This window comes from Lissotriton vulgaris, chromosome 12, assembly GCF_964263255.1.
Source record: "Lissotriton vulgaris chromosome 12, aLisVul1.2, whole genome shotgun sequence".
Taxonomy (NCBI): Eukaryota; Metazoa; Chordata; class Amphibia; order Caudata; family Salamandridae; genus Lissotriton; species Lissotriton vulgaris.
Genome location: NC_141700.1, coordinates 763,963,161 through 763,987,727, shown reverse-complemented (window position 1 = coordinate 763,987,727; position 24,567 = coordinate 763,963,161).

The window sequence follows — 24,567 nt, the reverse complement described above, 5'->3', positions numbered from 1 at the left end:
TGCCGCTGGTAAACTTGTTAGCTCTGGAAAGGAGGGAATTATGGGTGTAGGCAGTGGTGTTAGTAACCGTGATGTAGTCCTCGCTTCTTATTGTTGGCTGTTTCTGGTTCTTCTCCCAGGATAGTCTTTATATTGTGAGCTCTGTCTAAAATGCTTGTTTAATCTCTGGTGGACAGGGCTGTATAAAAACGGCCCACTCCCTCAATTGTGCACGCTTATCTGTAATGGAACCACTGTTCATATAGGTAACTCGAGTGAGATCTTAGTGGCGATTGAGGGTTTGGAGTAACATCGCCGGGGTACTCTCACTGCCATCCAAAACTCTAGCAAGGTTGTACTTGTAGCCGCACCTTCCATTTTGCTGTTCATTAGCCTGCTCGATCCCTTTAACTGAGTTAAGGGGGGTTCTGCATTAAATATAAAGGGTGTATACATGTGTGATGTAACTGGTGCTCATGTAAAGCGCACGTAAACCTTCGGGTCGAGTTCGCGCTGTATACAACTGGAAAAAAAAAGCTCCCGAAGCCCCTGGGAAGGAAGTTCATTGACACGTTGTGATTTGTGTTTCGGTGGAGGTGATAGCGCCCATCTAATGAAGTTGCATACCCATTGCTTTGTGCGCAGCAACCGCCTTTTTTGCATGTATGCATGTCATTCATTTATCTTGCTTTTTTTATCGCATCGCTTGTTTTTGTTCTGTCTGACAAAAGTTAGTTCGTGAGTTCTTATTTAGAGGAAGTGAGTTGCAGTTACATTAAGTGGTGTCGGGAACTCTAAAACTGCTATTCTTTGGGGAAGTTTTTAATAATCGTGCATCAGCGAAGCGTCCTACAATGTCATGGTTTACTATTTAGCTGTATACTCCTGTCGTGTTCTTTTTTTTTTTTTTTTTTTTGCTCGGTGAATAGATCACCACTGTCCAACGTAAAACCTGACCGTGACAACTCAGCCCAAATACGTAGGCCACACCTCTTGTGAGCGGCAACGTGCTTTTGAAGGGGGAGTGGTGGGGTGGTTCTGTCAGAGGTGGGGCAGGGTAGACCATTGTTTATGATCGGACCATTGAAATTATGCAGGTTTGAGTAAACTATGCGGCAAGAAAATGCAAATAAGGCGTTACGTTTTTTTAATGGCATTACCTCATTTTGTCATACTGTACACTTGTAAGTGTCTGGGCACTGGTTGCACCTCATTAGAACCAGTTGAACACACACACATAGCAAGCAGTAAGCAACTGAAATGTGTCTAGTTTTGCAAAGAGCATCCAGCCTGCAGCAAAACTTGTTTCTGCTTTTTTTTTTAGTAACTTTTGAACCGTTTGCCCTAGAAACAAACCTGCAGGTTTTAACAAAAAGAGTTTATGCAGCAGATGATTATGTGACCAATGCGGCAGATTTATATAGATATGCCAAAATCTCTGCACAATCCCATAATTCCAGTGGCCATGTTTATAATATACAATTTGCACATCTCACAATGGTAGTTGATCGTGTGACATTTACTACACACAGTGGATTCCATCATTCAAGTCATGCATGTCATTTGATTTTTAAAGGCTAAATTGTGTAAGTGATTATAAGTAGGCATTGCTTAGCTTGAATTATTAACTCCTTCACCTCAGCTCTCCACATTAAGTTACGGCAATGTAGGAGTGATCATTCACTCTTGATTGGTAAAAGTTGTCTTTCGTGCCGCAATAAAGTCTCACCATAAATATAGCATTGTTTAGGCTTTTTTTCCTGGCCTTTAGTTGACCCTTTAAAATAAGTCGAACAACACTTGGTGGGTACTTTTTGAGAACACTATACGAACTTGGGACCCACTTTATTTTCCCCCATAATACCGGATCACCAACCTTTAATACTTTACTGTCATTCCAATTTCCTGAACTACTGGCATTTTATGGGTAGTATACTTCCCCACATCTTACTGTAGAACGAAATGGGCTTATTTCTCCATGTGGTGTAATAACTGTGTGAAGGTCGTTCGAGGTTAGTGCCAGATAATAGCAAACAACGTTTCACTGTTGTCTACAGTGTTAGGCTGAGATCAGGCTTTATTTATTTACTTCATGGTTTAGTGATCTGTCCCGGAGAACCAGGACTTTTTTCCCGTTATACTCTGTTCATTGCTGGTGGGTTTTTGTGTTTTTATGTTCCATGCACTAGGCTGGAAGTCATGCCATGCACCAGAGCTGTGCTCAGGCTCCTGAGATCCACAGCGCCTAACACATCTGGGAGCACTACGAGGGGTGTGCTGCACCTCTGAGAATGTGGCGGACCCTCACAAAGCCATAGCTGGGTGTGTGTGTTTACAAACTCTCGAAGACTTTGTCGCACTCATTGCTGCCACTTCATGTAGTTGTAAGTTCTTTAATGAATGTGGTAAAGTGCCAGAACCCACCCGTGTTTTCTGAGGGTCCACGTGAAGGGATTTCCACGCAAGGAAAATGTTTTTCAGGTTAAAAAAAAAGTGGCATAACATAGGTCCCCATATGATGGTGGATTTTCCCCTCTGTGTACCATCCAATGCTGCATAATTAGATGTGAGCGGCCTGTGCTACCTGCAGGTCGCCCAGGAGCAAACCTGTCTGTGTTGAGCATCTAATAATTGAGTAAAACACGCAAACAATAGATTTATGCTTATTTAAGCATGGTTTGGCTTTTATTTGCTTATTTAAGCATGGTTTGGTTTTAATTTGTTTATTTAAACATGGTGCGGCTTTCTTTGCTTATTTAAGCATGATTTGGCTTTTATTTTTTAAGAGGAGTCCCCACTCTGCTTCAATGTTGAACCTGCGCAGTGCTCCTGATGTGATGAAACAGTTCTAAGGAGTAGTGCCTCACTGTGTGTGAGAGACTCCACCACCAATCCCTCTGCCTGGAAGTTTATTTACCTTCGTGTTTTTTATTTCCGGTTTGTTCCCTCATGAGATATACTTCCATGTGGTTGGAAGGCAGTGGGGGGTGACTGGCCTGTGCAGGATTTCACAACATATTCTGATATCCCTGGATGTGCATTGGTTCGTCAGTGTGGGGAAACTCCTCTGAAACACTGAATCAATTGCTATGATGCTTTTTCTTCTCGGGTACAATAGGTGTAAACAGGCCGCCAGGCAATGGTAGGAAATCTGCTGTTGAGTCTGCCTTTTCTGTGCGGTCACCCCAGATTTTTCACCTTTATCGTGCTCCTATGGGTGCTGGTCTAATCACTGTGTCCATTTTGTGACACTGTTGCTCAGTGCCACTGTGCGCGCTCTGTGGTTCTAAAATGGTACGGTCAAAATTGCTTTCACCCCATTGGTGTATTTAACTTTCCCATAAGGTCATGGTGTGTGGCTGGCTCTAGGTGTGTGTGTGTGTGTGTGTGTGTGTGTGTGTGTGTGGCTGGCTCTGGGTGTGTGTGTGCGGCTGGCTCTGGGTGTGTGTGGTAGTAATTGCTGTCTGCTGAGCTCGTCCATAGGTCTCACATTTGCGAGAGATTAAACTAATGGCAATGTAAATGACAATGCCATTTATTTATCTGTTTTCAAAACCAACACATAAATACAAATTTTGTCATTTACAATGCCAATAGCTCAAACTTTTCCAAAGGCGAAACCATTGCATTGTAAATGCTTGTTGTTTAAGTTAGTGATTTGCTTTGTTAATGGTTTTGTATTTTAGCTATGTGTTATTGAGTGTATGTATGCGATATGTTGTGGACTTGTGATGTTTGGATTGTCATTGTTAGCCGTTTAAAGCACAGCATTAGGAGGAGAAGAGCAGTGTTTAAGATTTGGGAAGGAGAGGCGGAGAAGAGCATAAGGGACAATGAAGTAAAGTGAGGAGGAGAGTAGCATGAGGCAGAAGAAAGGGGAATGAGGAGAGCAGTGTGAGGGAGAAGGAAGAGGGGAGGAGATTTGCATGAGCTTGTAGGAATGAGTGTGGAGAGTAGTATGAGGCATAAGGAAGGAGATGGGGGGAAGAGAAGCATGAGGGACATGAAAGGAGAGTGAGGTGGAGAAGAGTAGTGTGAGGCTGAAGGAAGGAAAGCGAGTAGATCAGCATTAGGAATAAGGAAGTAGATAGGTGTAGAGCAGTGTGAGGAAGATGGTAGGAGAATGAGAAGAGTAGTGTGATGCAGAAGGACAGTGATGAGAAGAGCTGTGTGAGGCACAAGGACTGAGTGAGGAGGTGAAGAGCAGTGTTTAGCAGAAGGATGGAGAGTGTGGAGGAGAGTCGTATGAGGCATATGGAAGGAGAGTAAGGAGGAGAAGAGCATTGTTAGTTATAAAAAAGAGTATGAGAAGATCAGCATATGTAAGCTGGTAGTGGGACTGGGGGTGGTAGTTTGTGTTGGTGATTGTTATGGTGGTGGTACAGCGCCTGGTGTTGACAATGTTGCTAATGGTGGTTGAGTTGTTGTTGCGGTACTAGTGCTGGTAGGTGGTATTGTTGGTGGTAGTGGTGGTTTTGATGCTTATACTGTTGGTGGTTGAAGTTTTGGTGCTATAGGTTTTTATGGTTGCCCCAAAAAGTTGTTAGCAGTACAGTCTAGTTAAATATAGTAAATGTTTTCTTAGCTCTGTTAATGTTACGTTTGGTGCATATTAACCCAGTCAGTGCTGCACGAATTCCTCTGCAGTGCTGAAGGTTCTAAAGAACCTATGGACTCATGATGGAAAGGTTCCGTCATGAGCACAGGCCAATCGACGCTCATGAAGGAACCGTTCCGTCATGAGCACCAAAGGGGTTAACAAATCTTAGTGCAATTTTGTTTTGAAAGTTCATGTATTAACTATACATGTGTAGCATGCCTATATAATAGTATTCCAAACCGCATTTATGATTAATATCGGTTGTATATAAGTTTGATAGCATTAGTTGGAGGTTAAAGTTGCTCAATAATTTGTTATGCATCCATTAGAAAAGGGTAGATTTAAAGTTCTTGCTAAATGTCATTAAAGAATCTCCAAAATCGTCCATGTTAGTACTTCTGTTAAAGTCCATTAGAATCGTATTATTTATGTCCATCGATTAAAAATGTTCCGTGTTTTGTACTTGTGCTGTTATTGTACTTATTTCCTGGTTTGTCTTTTCTAGTCCATATACAGTTATTGTTATTTTTTCTTGTGGTGGTTCTATTATCTGTCAAGCAAAGGAATGTGATAAGTATGAAATATAGCAGATGTCTTCTGTTTAAAGCTGTTTATTTTTTTCAGTTTTACTTACTTGAAATTGTGTACGGGGAGTTGTATTTAATATCTTTTCTCCATTAAACTCATGTACAATTAACTGAGTTATTTTTACATAGTTTCCAAGTTGTATTGGAAAGTCTGTTGCTTCTCTCGAAGTTATTTTAACTGCTTCTGTGGTATCATTCACTGTGATGGATTTCAATTTGGTTTCTTGCCTTCCAATAAACAGTGTTTTAGTTGTTTATTCCTGCAAAATACCCCAAAAATTGTGATTGGTGATTTAATAGCAAATAATTAGTTTTTTACTAATCCATTTATTGCAATTTATACATTTATACTTGCATATTCATTTATTCATAAAAGCATAAGTTGCAACAGCGAATGGCAGTACACTTTTTTGGGGTGTAAAATAGCATTCTGTGCAATTGTACATAAACATGCAAATATATGTTTAAGTAAGATTAAAAGCTATATAAGTTGTATAGTTACTTAAAATGTATGAATATATATATATATATATATATATATATATATATATATATATATATATATATATATATATATATATATATATATATATATTCAAGAACAACAGACGCGTTTCGCCAGAAGGCTTTGTCAGTGTTCACCTGTGCAATACTGCACAACGCCATTTAAAGCCACCTTCCGTATTCACATCATAAACATAAATGACGGTTTTCATTACAGTAGAAAAATAGCAGCGGCCATCTTTTAGTGTGCAAATTCACAAAAACATTCATTTAATCACCATGGCGTTGTGTTATGATAAAGTGCTCTAGTGCAATTTAAAAACATTCGGGCAACAAGTTACGCTTTTTCATCAAAATGCATGCATGCTGAGAGTTTTTTTCAAGCATTATTCTACTTTACAGGCTAAGGTATTCACAGCAACATATTATTTGGACATATATCCATTCTTGCATCGTAACCTGGACTTTATCATCTTAGACTTTCGCCCTGAATGGGCAAAAGTAAAGCTATTGATTATAAGCGTTTTGTTAAGCCCTGAATGGGCAATCAAAATCTTGTAGAATTGTCGGTGAGACTCAGAAAATGTAGCCTAAGCAGGAGCCTGAATGTGGGATGAGGTACTTTCAGATGTTGTTCCGTACACAATTGTATTTACAGATGTACCCACATTTCTTCATTATTGTTAAGTCCCCAGGGAACCGTTGTCTTTAGCCCAATGATGTATTTGGACTAGAGTACGGAGTAATTTCTCTCTATCACCACCCCTTTCAGTGCGTTCCACTTGGTCGATACAGTAAAAGCTAAGCAGGTCCCCGTTGCTTTTGTGGAATTCTGCGAAGTGTCGTGCCACAGGGTACGACTTATCTCTGTTCGCAATTGCCCGCATATGTTCGAGAATTCGCATTTTAGTAGGCTTGATTGTACTGCCTATATAGCGTTTCCCACACGGACATAGGAGGCAGTAGATGGTGTACTCGGAATTACAGTTGAGTAATTCTTTGATGTTTTTTTCGGGCTCATTTTTATCGGTTCTGCCTGGGTATGTTTTTGTTATTTTACTATTTTTACAGGCCTTGCAGGCTCGACAAGGAAAAAATCCTTTCGATTTGGAGATTTGTACAGATTTCTTCTTATTGGACACATAGTGACTATGGACAAGATGGTCCGCCAGAGACTGACTGCGTTTGTATGTTATTACAGGTCTCTCTGGGAGGATTTTCCTCATTACGTGGTCAGCATTAAGGATATGCCAGTTCTTTTGGAATATGTGCATTATCCTTGCTGACTTCATGTTAAACGTGGTGATCATTCTGGGATTGTCCTCTTGCTTTGACACCTGTTTTGCTACCAGTAGTTGTTCTCTTGGGATTTTGTTGGATTTCTCTTCCGCACTTCTAAGTACGTTGTGAGAATATCCTCTGGTCTGGAATCTTGTTTTGGCTTCCTCCTTTGCCTGAGCGTACTTCTCCTCGTCCGAGCAGTTTCTTTTCAGGCGAAGGAATTCGCCATACGGGATGCTCCCGATTAGGCATTTGGGGTGCTGACTCGCTGCATGTAAAACAGCATTCCCTGCCGTAAGTTTTCTATATAGCCGGGTTTGTATTTTCCTCTTATATACATAAACCTCCAGATCTAGGTAGTATACACTGGTGTCACTGATTGTGCTTGTAAATTTGAGGTTCCAGGTGTTGTTGTTAAGCGCGGCAATATATTCCTCAGCCGAGGTTCAACTACCACGCCAAACCACAAACAGATCATCTATGTATCTTGTCCATAGAAGAATGTTATCTGTCCACTGGTCTTTGGCCTCCCCCCATGCCTCGTGCTTCTCCCACCAGCCGACTAATAAATTTGCGTAGCTGGGAGAGAAGCACGAGCCCATAGATGTTCCTCTAACCTGCCTATACAGCTGTCCTGCGAACAAAAATATGTTGTTATACAAGCAAAATGTCATCATTTGTATCAGCATTTCATTGTGGTCCCGGTATTGGTCATGTTTCTTATCCAGGAACCACTTCGCTGCAGCAATACCATTTTCGTGGGCAATGCAGGTATAGAGGTTAACAACGTCAAGAGTTATTAATAGGAAACCTGGTTCCCAGGCAATATTGTCAATCAGTCGCAGAAAGTCTTGTGTGTCCCTCACATAGGAGGGAAGTTTCTTTACAATCTGTGCAATATATCCATCAATGAATCTAGATGCATTTTCCAGTAAACTACCAATTGCCGAGACGATTGGTCGTCCTGGAGGTCTCTTTGGGTTTTTATGGACCTTTGGCAGGTGATAGAACGTGGGAAGAATGGGTGATTCACATTGTAGGTATAGTAGTTCGTCCATGTTGAGCATTTGTTGATCTTTCCAAACTGCCAATAGTTTATGGAAGTCCGTGATGCTCTTATTATATTCTGCCCTGTTGATTATACTATAACAGTCCCTGTCTCTTAGTTGTCTCAGGGCCTCCTCCTGATAGTTCTCTTTGGTAAAAATCACAATGTTTCCACCCTTATCAGAGGGTTTACTCTCAATGGAATCATCATTACGCAAAGATTTTATCGCTTCCCATTCTTTCCGAGTTATATTTGAATTTTTCATATTTAGTTTTTCTTTTGCCAGTCTTTCAAGGTCCAAAAGGACTGCATCACTGAAGACGTCAATCGCATCATATTGTGTTTTAGGAAGTTTCTTCGATTTCTTTTTCATATTGCTTGGGTCTCTGATTTGTTTGTTCGCACTGAGTGGAGTTTGTGCATCATCGCTTTGAGTGTTTGTTGTTGTCAAAGCTGTGTTGTTTATTGTCTCCAAAAGTTGAGTGAGAGTTTCACTGTCCTCAACTTCATTTACAGTTTGATTATCCACACTTATAGGGGTATTAGGATGCACAGCAAAGATCTTCTGGAATTTCAGCTTCCTAATGTATCTGAAAAAGTCGATCTTGGTGTCGATCAGATTGAAATCATTGGAAGGACAGAAGCTCAAGCCTTTCTTGAGTACACTTTCCTCCTCTTTAGTTAGTATTCTTGAGGAAAGGTTGATGATGGTTTGATCTTTTACCATTTCGTGCGCCTGGAGGCACTCCTCGTTACTCTTGGTGAGGCGGTAGCGGCATTTCCCCCTCTTGCCCCTCCTTGTTTTCCTCTTTGATTTTGCATTGGGGGATGGTTGCGTTATTACGGCCTCTGTCTCGTTTCTTTTATTACCTGAAACTCGTCGAAAAAAATATTTTCATTCTGTGCATCGTTGGTTTTGTCTTTGCTCCCATGTGCCCCTGTTCGCTCTTCATCAGAAATTTCAGCTTCGGATTCCGAAGTTTCTGCGTTACTTGGTCTAGAAGCCCCTTGTGTAAAGCGTTTTCTGGTGGCATCAAATTTACGAGCAAACGTCAGAATTCTTCCTGACATATAGTCTTGTTCATCTCTGTGGAATTTATTTTGTTTCCTTTTTCTAATTCCTAGTTCATATTCCTTTACTCTTTTTAACATTGTAGCTCTTAAATCATCACTGGTTTTAGTATCCTTTTCGTTTGCGATCGTTTTCTCCAGGTCCGCTATTTCTTTCAGACAGTCATCTCTGTCTATCCAAGCATATTCGATTAGCATCTTTACCATTCCTTTTGCGCTTTCCACCGTATGCTCTGCCCATTCCTTTAATAACGCTGGGTTTGGTCTTTCATATGAGGGTACTGTAAAGATGCGGAGGCCCCTGGGAATTCGGTCGCAGTCCACATAGCGTTGTAGGGAGGTGGCTTCCCTCAACTTTCTGACTTCTCTCTCCATTAGTTTTTCGAGTCTCTGATATAGTATTTTTAAGTTGCTAGGAGGGACAGAGGTTGTGGCTTCACTCACAGCTTTTGCCGGTTTGTCTTTGGTTGATTTAAACATTATTTTGGCCGCTGACTGTCTCTCCTGCATAATATCTCCTGTATTCGACATGGTGCTCGTTTTTCAAATCGAAATCTCAGCATGCAGCACGAAATATTTAAATGGAAGGCGGTGTCTGTGAATCCACACACTCTTACGGGGCTAAAGATGTTTGCAGTGGTATCTTAAAGCGGGACAGAAGCGCATTCAAAAAATGTTTGTAGAACGTTGCCGCTTCACTCACCAGATCGCAGCGGGTGTCTCGGTTCGTCTGCCCTAGCCTCAGCAGATTCATCCCAGCTCCTCGCCTTTCACCGGGGTTCCTCGGTGTTAGTTGAATCTCCGTATTCTTTTAGGATTGAGCACTCCATTCTGCTCAGACCTTCCGTTGAATACTACTTGCTTCGGGGCAAACGGCCATAAAAATTTGCAAAACAGAATCCTCACCGCCGTCGCTTCTCTCAGTCCCGGGTGCTTGATCAGCGGTAGTGATCCGCTTACGTATTCAAGAACAGTGCACTCCAACTCGGCTAGACAAACGACCAGCACACGATACCATGGGCTTGTGAATTTTTAATTCAAGCCCCTACCCCCACAACAGACGCGTTTCGCCAGAAGGCTTTGTCAGTGTTCACCTGTGCAATACTGCACAACACCATTTAAAGCCACCTTCCGTATTCACATCATAAACATAAATGACGGTTTTCATTACAGTAGAAAAATAGCAGCGGCCATCTTTTAGTGTGCAAATTCACAAAAACATTCATTTAATCACCATGGCGTTGTGTTATGATAAATTGCAATTTAAAAACATTTGGGCAACAAGTTACTCTTTTTTATCAAAATGCATGCATTCTGAGTTTTTTCAAGCATTATTCTACTTTACAGGCTACGGTATTCACAGCAACATATTATTTGGACATACGTTCATTCTTGCATCGTAACCTGGACTTTATCATCATAGAAAAATAAAAAAAAAATAAAATATATATATATATATATCTCTATATCCACACTGGTTCTCACCAAACGGCGCCGAAGTATCGTATCACACCAACGCCATCAGAAAACAGCAGACCCAAAGGTTTCCGTGAGTAAGTTTAGTTTATTCTGCAACACACGGACCGCATAACGTTTCGGCCTCCCAGAGGCCTTGGTCACATGGCATTCCAGAGGGGAATAGCAGAAATTTAAAGTGCAAGTGCATATGGCGTTAGCCAATCAACGTAGAGATATGTACAACGGTGTGATAAACATAGTAAACATACTACGTGTTAACTTAATGTTGAAATTAACCATACACCGTGACTTTCCAAAATCAAAGTATTGGGATAAATCCCTGAATTATAAATAGCCAGTAATTACATTAAACACAAACAAATAGACGGGCGACATGCCTGTCCAACTGTAGTGATGTAAATGCAGTAAGAAGTACAATGAATGGGTAAATCCATTTGTAAACAACCCTTCTCAAGATTATTTAAGCACATATATACATGTTGATCAATATATACATATAAATACATTATCTGGTCACATACCGTGTAAACCATAAATTGTTAAATCCATAATTATAATTATGCATTAGAAACATGTGAATGCTTTTAACCAACTTGCATTAGAAACCCATATGTTTGCCGAAATAGTTCATATCGTGAGAATTATTAAGGAGGAATGAAAAATCATTAATACGCAACCAATAAACTCTTCTGTAAAATATGTGCAATTGTAGCTAATCTGGCTAATATTGGAAAAGTCAAATCACTACGTTGTATAATGAATAAGTGTGAAATAAAGTGCTGGGTGATATATAACTTAAAAAGACAAAAAGCCTGATGTCATTAAATACATCACAGATCCTAAACTGACTGTAACCAAGTCTGTCTATCGGAGTGGCAGGATATCTGAACATTATATTAAACACTATGACATCACACAGGAAAAAGTCACAAACGCCCCGGTCAAGCTGGAATTACATACAAATAGCCGTCTGATACGTTTATTTGAATTGACTTTAGTATGGTGTCATTAAAGAACAACAATACAGCAGAAGGAAGATGTAGGAATGATCTAAAGACGGGTGTAAAAGTCTTCCGATGCATTAAGCCCATTGGGTGCCTTGCTATCTAACATGCGGATGTACCTGGTTTCCAATCTCCGTAGTGCGGCTTCCCTGTTGCCACCCCTTCTCATTGGTGCGATGGAATCAATGGCATAGTACTTCAGTAATGCACTATTACTGTTGTGTTTTTCCCTGAAGTGCCTAGCCACAGGATACCATGGGTCATTGGTCTTTATGGCCCTTAGATGTTGTAAGACCCTTTTATGTACCTGCAATTTGGAACTGCCCACGTATCTTAACCCACACGGGCATTCCAGCACGTATACTGAGAAGTCGCTTTTACATGTGAGCTTTTTATTGATCTTACATGGGACATCGGAAAAAGGGGTACAGTATTCTGTCTTGTTTACCCCATGTATGCAAGCTTTGCAAGAAGCACACCTCCTGAAGCCTTTACTGCCTGCCAGCCAATCTTTTCTTATTTCTAATTCAGGACTAGATTTAACCAGTGCGTCCTATAGGGAAAAAGCTTTCCGGTAGGTTATTGCCGGTTTCTTGGGCATGCTGTTGCCAATGACAGGATCACATTTCACCAAATTCCAGTGTTTATTTATGATCTTACGCAAAGCCCCATGTTGGCTATAAAGGACCATATAAGCCTGACTGGTTGTTGCACAGGTGTCACAATGGGATTACGCGATCTCTTGTGTAGTAAGGCTTCAGAACGAGGTATTGCATTGGCTTTTCTTATCGCTGCCGCAACTACATTTTCATGATAGCCACGAGCCAAAATCCTCAATCTGCATGCTTATGCGCTGTTTTGTATTGGGCATCAGTGCTGCATGCTCTTCTAATCCTCAGCATTTCCCCATAGGGGATGCTACGGATTAGGTGCGGTGGATGGTGACTATGAGCATGCAACACTGTGTTGCCTGCTGTGGGCTTCCTAAACAAAGATGTATCAAATTGCCCGTTGTTGACATCAATTGCAACCTCTAGGAAAGTGGCATGCGAATTGCTAATGTCTGAGGTGAAAGACAAGTTGTAATTATTGATGTTCAACTCAGCGATAAACCGTTCTGCCTGTTCACTTGTTCCCTTCCAGATCATAAAAACATTGTCGATGTATCTGTACCACCGAACAATGTGATCCCTACATATAGCAGAGTGTTCACCACTGAGGACCTGTCTCTCCCAGTACCCCATATGAAGACAGGCGTAACTGGGAGAGAAACAGGCCCTCATGGCTACTCCTCTGACCTGCTGGAAATGTTGTTTGTTGAACATAAAATAGTTGTTATTCAGGCAGAAATTTATCATAGACAGAAGCATTTTGTTATGTTCAACCAATTCAATTGGACGTTGACCCAGGTAATGTGCTACAGCCCTCAACCCATCCGCATGGATAATGCTCGTATATAGAGCGGTTACATCAAGTGTAATCAACAAGCAACCTGAATCCCATTGTACATTACTGAGCTTCCTCAGAAAGTCACTTGAATCTTGGATGTAAGAGGGTAGCCTACAAACAAAGTCCTGTAAAAACGAATCCACATATATGGTAGTTTTTTCAAGTAAACCCCCACATGCAGAGATAATAGGCCTGCCTGGGGGCTTGTCGGGATTCTTGTGGACCTTAGGGATTAAATAGAGGACCAGCATTATGGGGAAATCATTTTTGAGATATTTTAGCTCATCCATGCTAATGAGGCCCGATGATCTCCAACCCATTAGCATAGAATAAAATATACTGTGTGATTTTTTGATGACTGCCAAATCACAGTGTCTGTAACAGGAGACGTCATTCAACTGTGTTGCCGCCTCCTCCAGATACAGTTCTCTTGCCCATACAACAATGTTGCCACCCTTGTCCGATTGGCGAACAATGACATTTCCTTTTTTCTGGATTTTAGCCACTAAGGGCCCGATGTAGGTAGGGCTTTACCGATCGGTATCGGCCGAAAATACCGATTTTTGGCCCTTACCGATCGGTAAACAGCCATCGAGATGTAGGGAACCAAAAACAGAACGAATCGGATAGAAAACCGATTCGGAATGTGTACCGAATGTGAAAGAATCCGATACGTACATACCGAAAATCGGATATGTAACGAATCGGAAAAACACCGATTCGGTTACAAAGACCGAATCGGTCCCACTACCGAATCGTTAGTGACACCGAATCGGAAAATCACCGATTCGGTCCCACTACCGATTCGTTAGTGACACCGAATCGGAAAATCACCGATTCGGTCCATGTACCGAATCGGAAAAAATACCGATTCGGACATGATCCGAATCGGAAAACATGCCGATTCGTATGAATCTCCGATCGGGAAATTACCCGATTCCGACAGTTGGGGAGATGTAGGGAGGCACAGAAACACCGAAATCGGCTCAAAATCGGTAGAATTCACTCGGTATTTACCATGGATTGCAATCAGGTGGTAACCAACTCCAACCCATATAAACAGTCCCAAAATGCATTGCAACTTGCAGGATGGCAGCTTTCTATGTCATTGCGAGGCGGCTACGGCTACAGCAGGAAGGACTGAGGGAATGGCTAAGAAATGAACAGGTCTACAGACAGAGGATAACCCTGTTCATGCTCACTGAGGCTGAGATCCTACAGAGATACAGGCTGGACTCTGACACCATACTTGAGCTCATCAGGGACCTTAAGCCATACTTGGACCACCACACCCCAAGGGCACACGCCATCCCTGCGCACGTCCAGGTGCTATGCAGCCTACACCTGGTAGCGTCTGGCAGCTATCAAAGTGGAGTAGCAGCAGCAGGAGGGGTGAGCCAGAGCAGCCTGTCAAGGTTCTTCCACATATTCCTTGACGCCATGATAGACAGGATGGACCAATACATCTCATTCCCTGCAACCCACGCAGAACTGCTACAAACCAAAGCGGACTTCTACCAGATGGCACACTTTCCCCAAGTCATCGGTTGCATAGATGGCACGCATATTCCGATTTGCCCACCAGCGGACACCGAATACATATACCGCAATCGGAAATCGACACACACCATCAACGTGCAGGTGATCTGCAATGCCAAGTGCACCATCACAGACCTGGTAGCAAAATTTCCAGGGAGTACCCATGACTCCTATATATTCCAACAGAGCGGCATATATGCACGGCTGATGGCTGGCGATTTTGGAGAAGGATACCTCCTAGGTGAGCCACATCATCAGACCCCCATAACACATAGTAGGTAGGTGTAATACATGTATGCATGTGTCTAATGTGACCCCTTTCTCTTCCAGGCGACAGTGCATATGCCCTCCGCTCATTCATACTCACCCCCTACCTCAACCCCTCCACACCCAGCCAAAGGAGGTATAACCGTGCCCACATACGCACCAGGAATGTTGTTGAACGGACCTTTGGCATCTGGAAAAGTAGATTCAGATGCCTGCACAAGAGTGGAGGTGCAAGGCAGTATACCCCCATCACCTGCTGCAAGATCATAGCTGTATGTGCAATGTTACACAACCTTGCGGTCAAGAAGGGCACTGAGGTGGAGTTGTCTGACTACGAGGACTATGACGACGACGAAGCTGTGCCACTGACACAGCCAGCTGGGGTGTGTACGCCATGTGATGGCAGATACAGACGTGAGGAGATCACTGAGAACTATTTCTGACTGAGTACAGATGCAAAGACACCTAAATGTTGCTTGGAAAATAAAATTTTTAATAGTGATGCACCACAGTTACATCACTGAAGTGCATCAAAAAATGGAGTCTGTCAAAACAAATAAAGTCCAGGATTCTGGTATGATCATCCCCCCTTGCCAGCCTATTTTTTGGCCCGCTTTCCAGACCCACTGGGGTGTCCCTCGGCCCCCTCCGAATGGCCTGCAGCATCAGCGGATCGCCTGGTGCTCCTCCTTGGCTCTGATGCAGCGCTGGCCGGGCTGCTGCGGCTGCTGCTGTCACCAGCATCACCCAGGTCCAGGGCAGGATTGGAGGCGGCGTTTGATATTAACATGGCCTCCATGGCCGTGGTGATCCTGGCCATCCCCCTGGTCAGCTCAGCAGTATGCTGACTCTGCACCGACTCCTGATTAGAGCTACGATGGCACAGCTGTGCGGTCGCCGCTGCAAGGCGGGCCATGGCCCGGTTGAGCACCCGGGCATCCCTCCTGCGCGCAACCTCATGCTCCTCCTGCCTGGCAGAGGAGTGGGTGATGGCAGTGGTCAGCCTGCCCAACCCTGCTGCCACCTCCTTGTTGCTGTCCACAACAGCCTGGAACCCCTTCACCAACTCCCCCATCTGCAGGTTGTGCTGCAGGAGCTGGCGTTGGCAGGCCATGGTGGATCTGGCCTGTTGGCGCTGGATTTTGACCATCTGGCCCTCCAGGCCCAGGAACACACTGCCCTCCCGTGCTGGTGCAGCAGTGGTGGTGGTGGTGGTGGTGGTGGTGGCACGGCGTCTGGCACTGCTGCCTCCGGCCTGCTGAGTGGGCTGGGGTGCCACTGGTGGTGGTGTGGTGCTGGCCGGTCCCGGAGCCCCTGCTCCCAGGACAGGTAGGACGGGTGGCAAGGCCACGGTTGTGGCAGGAGCTGTTGTCGGCGGAATGGTCTGCCTTGTTGGGGAGTTGTATGGTGAAAATTGCAAGGGGGGTGAGCTGGGCAGTACTGGGGAGTGCACTGCCTGGAAATCAATCACCAGGACTCCCTCCATTCCAAGCCCTGGGGTGTCTCCTTCCTCATCCTCTTCCTCCTCCTCCTGGCCAGGCTGGCTGGTGCTCGGCCCTGCCACTGCAGTATGTGATGTTGAAGCTCCCTCTGCTGCCACAGTGGTGCCGCCTGATGGTGCCCCTAGGTACAAAGAAGCATTTGTAAACTGAGTGCCGATGTATTACAGTCAGTACAATTATGGCATTCCACATGTCCTTGCATCTCCTTACACCGTGTCACACTGTTTCCTGTCTTGTGATTCTGCACTGACATATTTGGCTAACTTCTGCTGACTACATGTACCATGATGCTTGTCTCTTGTATGTTGGTGACAGTACAGTGCTGGTGTTTGCCTATGCATTGTGTCTAATGGGGAGGTGTCTGGTAGGGTGTGTCATGATGCGCATGCTTCTTACCTGTAGCTGTGGCCATCGCAGTGCTGTCCAGGGTCCCGATCCCTACGATGCTCTCCCTCTCGATGGTGCTGGAGACAATTTCCTCCAGCTCGGTGAGGGGTGGCGCCGGGTTCTTGCCTCCTCCGGTGAGTCCAGCCTGCCTTTGGAGGTCGGCCAGCTTCCTCTTGGTGAGGCTGCGGAGGTCATAAAACCTTTTCTTAAGTTCCTCAATGGACCTGGGGGTGACTCCAGCAGCATTGACCTTCTGGGCGATGTCTGCCCACAATCTCCTCTTGGTGCTGTCTGGCACGTTGAGGGACAGCTTGCCAAAGAGCTGGCGGTGCACCCTCACCACCTCCTCAACCAGCACCTGTAGTTCTGTGGTGGTGAATTTGGGCTTCCTCTTTTGGGAGGACTTCTGGCTTCCTGCCTGATCTGCCATATTCTCTTGCTCCTGCTCAGTCTGCAACCTCCTTCTCCCACTGCTGCTAACTGTGTGTTGGGCTCAGGCAGGCTTTCCAGAAACTTCTAGAAACTTCTTAATTGGCTGCACCTGCCAGGGTTGCCACTCCCTGTTTGGGTGGGGGAGGGGGAGCCACCTCATTGGCTGAATCGCCTATTGCCGAGTCTGCTTTTACCGATTCGGTAAAATCCGATTCGGTAAAATCCGATTCGGTATTATCCGATTCGGTAAAAGCCGAATCGGGTCATGCAATGCATTCCTATGGGCTTTTTCGCCATGGGTCTATGATTGCCGAATCGGTTTTTACCGAATCGGCTTTTACCGATTCGGTATTCGCCGAATCGGAAATATCCGATTCGGTGGTAGCCGATTCGGTATTTTCCGATTCGTTGTTGGCCGATTCGGTAATTTCCGATTCGGACCGAGCTGAATCGGAACGTACCGAATCTCATTACCGATGCCGACCGAATCGGTTTTCATTCGGTATTTTTTTCCTACATCTCGTTTTCCGATTTCAGAATACCGATTCGGCCCGCCTCGGTATTTTGAAATCGGAAAATCCCGTTTACCTACATCGGGCCCTTAGTCTGTATATTTTTTGTTGCAAATGTTCTTGTATTTGTTGTTCCTCAGTGTCTGTGAGTACAGTGCCTTAATGTCTTTAACTGCAGCTTCCTGGAAAATATTGATGTTGTCGTGCAGCATCTGAGGTGTGTATGTTGACTTAGGTTTGAACTTTGTGAGGCCCCCCCACCGCTGCAGTGGGAGAGGTGTCTGCATTTTGTGTCAAAGATTGTTCATAGCGTAAACCCTCTAAGTCCTGCAAAAGTGGTAGATCGTGGCTAATGAGGGTTGGGCTATTAGGAATGTTAGCATCTGTTCTCACCTCAGGATTCCGCGACTTGTTGTTCACAAAGTGTTTGTTTAGTTTCAATTTGCGTGTGAATTTGAACAAGTCAATGCGCGTGTCCGCATAATTAAAGTTTCTGGGCGGGCAAAAGGATAAACCCATAGATAACGTCTTTAATTCGGAAGATGAAAATGTCATAGAGGTGAGATTAATAATCGAAAAGTTTGACACACCTGATAGCTCTACTGCTGTTTCTTCTTTTTGCTCCACTGCTTCTTGTACGGTTTGCGTTTTGGAGCGTCGTCTTGCGTTTGCTTTGCGGCGCTCTCTTCGTTTGGTGTTGGGGTTTTTGTAACTTTTTGGGGATCCACCCTGGGGCGCAGTGTATCCCGCTTGTCCTAGCTCACTATTTCTAATTCATGCGCCATAGTGAACCGGATAAACCCCAATATATATATATAATCTCCCAACACTTCCTTCGACTTGCAAAAGAATTGGGGCGCACTCCTTCGGAGTTTCCACAGCAGGATGTTTATTGTGATCTTTTTAACATGAGAGCGAGTGATCCATATATATAATATAATGTATAATTTCCCCTCGATCAACAGCAAATCATTCCACGGTAGGATTAAACACAGTCCGTTTTTATTAAAAAAATGACGAATACATCGACACGTTTTGGGAGTCGTGCTCCCTTGCTCACGATGTTCTACCATTGTTTGCACTTCGTTGAAATACACTCTACAGGGGTAGTAGATACAGAGAAGGGACTCATCACATATACCACAATTGTCTGGAATATGGCGGCCATCTTTAAACATGTTCCTAATAGATACTCACAAGGACATTTCAATGTAGCGCAGCGATTCTCATAGTGTTTGCTACACAAATACTTGATATTGCGCTAACCTTTTCTTTCCCTCCTGATTATGTATATTATTAGTGAATGATCATTCCTCTAAAAATACAATCCAGGAAGGTTTTTTAACATTGATTACCCACATGGGAGAAGCAAATATTTAACCTGCAAGTGCAATTGAAAGTCTTGAAGTCTTTCCTTCAATGGGGGATGGCAAGTGCCTATTCCAATAATTTATCAATTCTTGCAAAAAATAAAAAGAATACAACTACATCATTCCAATGAAATTTGCATTCAAATCAAGGCGAATAAATTCAAAATTCTGTATGGAATAAACAATTACTCCTTTTCAGATAATTTTCTCTCTAAAAAGAGATGATACCCTCTTCAAAAAAGTGCATGTGCGTATAGAAAAAAGTGCTAGTGCTCATGTAAACTTTGATTTTTTTCTCAATGTAAACATTCCACTCATTTTCAATACAGTACCACAAATAAAGTGCAAGTGCTTATGTACAGTAGATTCACCTCTATTATAATAAACCTTTCCACTTAATAGCAGCATAATTTCTACTGATAGACCGTACTAGAATTCTGACCATAAAGTGCAAATGCAAAAATATTTCAAAAATTGCAAGAACAATCCAAAACAAGATATTGCTTTTAGTCTCCATCTAATGTATGTTCACACAAAACTACCCCGGGAAAAATGATAACCAATTAAAAACACAATTCATTAATGGTTACAGATGCGCAGCTAAATTCAAACTCTACTTCCTGTCGCCTTCACGGTTCTCTAAATCGGACATGTATAAACATCCTCGTCCCCATTGAGCCCATAAGGTTCTTTACAGTTGAAATCTAAGATGAAATAAGTTTCTAACTTACGGAGTTCCCTTTCTCTATCCCCCCTCTCTTCCTCTTGGGGACTACTGCTATACACGTGTACTGCAGACTCTCAGGATTACTCTGATGATGGGTCTTTCATGTCTTGCGACGGGATAAGTTCTATCTTGGTTGACAATCACTCGCCTGTGCTGCAGGATTCTTTGGTGGACAGGCACAGTTGTGCTCCCAATATATATTTTAGGACATGAACATTGCAACAAGTAAACAACCAAGCTACTTTCACATTAATGAAGCTTTTGATGGTGACAGTTTTAGTAAAAAAATGTTTTAAGGCTAGTTCTATTCATGCCATGTTGGCATGCCTTACATTTGGCACAACTCCTTCTTTTCCTGGAATTCACTACTTACAATTAGATCCTTTAAAGATTTAGATTTCCTGTAGGTGATTTCAGGATGTTTCTGTATCTTAGGACCAAGCACCGGATCCTTTTTTAACCAGATACCAGTGCTTCTTTAAAATTGCTCGTACTTCTCTTTGTTTCACATTAAAGGTAGTGATAAATCTGGTGTTTATCTGGTTCCCCTGTAGTTTTTTCTGTGCTAGCTGTTTTTGGGTCCTAGACGGTTCGAAAAGGATCTTGTCGTTTAAGGTTCCTAGATTTGTTTGCGGCTCTTTAGAATGCCTGGTTTATAGCCTCTTTGGATGAATCTACTAGCCATCTCTTTTTCAATTATCTCGAACTCCTCCTCTCTACTGCAAGTTCTTCTAGCTCTGTAATATTCTCCAAAAGGAATACTTCTAATTAAAGCGTCAGGATGAGCGCTATCTGAATGAAGAACAGATTTCCCAGCAGTTGTTTTTCGAAACACTGTGGTTTCCAATTTGTCATTACTAGGTCTTATCCTGATATCTAGAAAATCTATTGTAGTTTTGCTGTGGGGGCCCACGAACTCCAAATGAATGGGGTTCTGATTAAGGTCATTGATAAATAAGTCGATATCAGTCTCTGTGCCCTGCCACAGCACAAAGACGTCTTCGATAAATCTAACCCACAGCAGGACACGTTCTGTCCAATGGTCTAGGGGACCGCCTCCGAGCACCCGTTCCTCCCACCAGCCGAGATGTAAATTGGCATAACTCGGGGCAAAACAGGTACCCATCGTGGCTCCCCTTTCCTGCAAAAAGAAATCATTGCCAAATAAGAAAATATTCTTAGTGAGGCACCATTCCATAAGTTCAAGTATCATCCTGTTTTGGGCCCCAAAATGAGCAGGTCTCCTGTAAAGATAGTATTCACTAGCTCTCAAACCGTCCACATGCCTAATGCTGGTATACAGCTTGGCAATATCTAGTGTTAATAGGATCATCGTTTCACTGTCCCACCGTATATCCTATATACATTTCCGAAAATCGGTCGAATCCTTGATGTATGAGGGAAGAGACCTAGCTATAGGATTCAAAAAATGTAACAGGAAGCGTTTTCAAATAGACTGCCACATGATGAAATGATGGGCCTTCCTGGTGGACTAGTGGGGTTTTTATGCACTTTGGGGAGCATGTAAAATACTGGGATGATTGATTTTTCGAAACTTATGCTCATCCCAGCAAAGGAGCCCCTCATCTATCCAGTTATCCAATCTCACAAAGAAATTCATCACCACATTGCCATACTCCTTGGGGTGGATTTTACTAGAACAGCTACAATCCTGTAGTTGACTAAGTGCCTCTTTTTTATATTGCTCCCTCCCCCACAGAACAACATTTCCCCCTTTTATCTGAGGGCTTAATAAGGAGTCCATCTTAATCTTGTAATCTCTTAACAGTTTTGTGGAATAAGGCTTTTCTAGTATCCATTTTATATTTCTTTTTATTTTCCAACAAATACAGCTCTTCTGAATCCCTAGTTACATTTTCTCCCAAAAGGTCCAAATTGTCCCTAACACTTTGAGGTAAAAATCTGGAGGGTACTCTGAAGGGTGTATGATCTTTTATTTCTGAACCAGTTCCCAAGTCCAGCACCTCTTCGTTCTCTGTCCGTGTCGTGTCTTCAGATATAATTATCACGCTTTCTAACATGAGTTATTGTGACTCAAGTTATTTACTTCAATGTTCGCGGTCGATTCATGTTCTTCGATTTGAGGGAAATTATTTTGCTTTCCTGCATGCATTTTAGATAGCTTGAGTTTACGGATATATTGATATAGGTCCATTCTACTGTTTGGACAACTAAATTAATTACTGTCACAGTAGGAAAGACCCAAGCTCAAAATTGTCTTTTCTTCCTCTGTTATTTCTACAGAACTCAAGTTCATGATGGTAGCATTATCATCTGGTGTATCAATTACTTTTGTGTGTTCGAGCTCAGCGTTCTCTTTGCCTGCCTAGCCCTCCTCCTGTATCCCTCGTCTCCTCGCCTTTGTCTCCTCTTCCTCTGACTCTTCCTGTCCACCCCCTTTCTCTTCCTGAATGGAGGTCTGACTGTTGCTCCATCAGCATAAAACGGAATTCCTCCGTAGCTGCTAGTCTTGAATCTTGGGAACCCCTTCTTCCTGAATCATCCGATTCTTGCTCTGAACCAGTGTCCGAGCTTGCTCCTCTCTGATAATTTGTAGGCTGATTAACTTGTCCACTTTGTATCTTTTGCCGTCTCGCTAAGTCAAATTTTTTAGCGAAAGTATAAATTTGGCCAGATTCATAATCTATGCGATCTCTGGTGAACTTTGTGGCTTTTCTGTACTTTATGCGCTTTTCATATTTCTCCAATCTTCCTTTCAGGTCGGTTTTAAATTTATGTGCCTTATCTTCGTTTTTATCAAGGATTTCATTTAATTCTTTTATTTTTGCCACCACTTCTATACGTTCTTTTTCAGCATACTTGAGTAGAATGCGCACCATTGTGATGGAGCTGGCCGTGCTATTCTCTGCCCATTCGCCGAGCATCTCTGTCGGGGTTCTCATATGAGGGGGTGATCATGATTCTTAGTCCTCGCGGGACACGATTTACTTCCAGATATTTACGTAGGGATGCCACCTCCCACCAACGTGAGATCTCCCTTTTCTTTTAGTTTTTCATAACCCTGCAATTTTTGTAGCAAATCAGAATTGCCAATTGGGACAGCCGCCCCGTTCTCCTTATGCGCTGGTCGCGTTGTTTCCTCGAAGAGTTTGTGGGCTTCCAGATATATATAGATATATATAGAGTGAGGGCGAGAGAGAGAGAGATAGAGAGAGATAGAGAATTCCATTGTGTCTTTGTTCCAGCGCACACAACAGTCCACAGCACCACGGATGCTTTCAAACATTGTTTATTTTATGGCAAAAACTCTAAGCGTTTTGGAAACCACGTTTCCTTGCTCACGAGTACTTGAGTTGTGTCAAAGAGTTTATTTAAACATCACGTGACTAGTGAAAAAAATAATAAAGAATGTGAAGACCGACTTTAACCACCACAACAGATACACATATGCATGTTTTCATTTCAATATTACATCCTATTGCTTTTAACGAAGTTGGTAATGTTTTAACTAAATTAACGTGCCCAAGAGCAGTGAGCCTGAATTTTAGCCTGGTGTTAGTACAACAGTTAGACAAAACTTTATTGTTCCCCCGTCTTAAACATCACTGTTTTGAACCTTACAGGACGCCGATACATAAGAGGGTAAATATTTCCCAAAATGCTGTAGTTTTCCCCATGAATCTGTATGATCCTAAAACAATTACAGGCGCCTCTCAGCAGCCTATCGTGAACCTTATTTGGATTGAAAATCTTAGCGCCAGTGCGCGGGGGCTTAGTCATGAATCGATATGATCATGGTACAATTACACGCTCCTCTTAGCAGCCTAGCGCAGACCTTTTTGCCGCAGACAGTGGCTTTTGCACAAGTGCGCAGCGGTTTAATCAGGTGCAACTATACATCCTAGGTCGCTAAGGAATACATGCTCAAGCTCAAGTGGGCAAAGCTATTGGGCAACCTATTAGATGAAATTCTTAACACTCATGGGGATTGAATATTTTAAAAAACTAGTGACCACCCAGCTATGCTTTTTCTTTTTCAGTCCCGGGGTCTATTCTCAAAGCTTCGCTGTTCTTAATTTCTGCAACAAGAATTCCAACTCGTGATCCTAAACTCGTTCGGTGGTGGATCTCTGAAAAATACATATAATAAAAACAGGGTCACAAAAGTGACTCCTACATCATAGTTAAAAAGACATCAATGGAAACAGCAAAGAGGACGGCATTATCAATTCTTACAGACTTAACCAATGGTATCATACAACATTGCATAATAGTTAATTCACAGGGACACCTGTTGTCATCCCAACCCAAGTGAACCGAAAGTTCCTCATCAATATTATGCCCAAAAGGCAGTATTGTCTGGTATTCTATTATCAATCTAGACTCTAACCATCTTAATTCAAGGGCCCTATTACCACACCTCTCTCTCTCATGGGGATGGTATCCAGAACACAGAATGATAGACTAGTGTTTTGTTGGTGTACTGCTTAGAAGTGTCTGGCTATAGAGTATTGTTTGTCTTCTCTTGTAATCGCCCTTAAGTGTTCGAGGACCCTCTTCTTTGCAGGATGGATGGTTCTGCAGATATAAAACCTGTCGCAAGGACATTTGAGGGCATATACTACATGGTCTGTGTTGCATGTAACATGTTTATTAATCACATGGCTTACTGCTAGGAGATAAATTAACCTGTTTGCAGTTCTTGCTATATTTGCAGGCCTTACAACTTTGGCATGTGTAGAAGCCATGTATCTGATTAACAGATTTAGGCAATGGTGTTATTGTGCTTTGGACAAAGTGTCTTTAAGAGATTTGGCCTTTCAGTAGGTCACCTGTGGGTAGTGCTC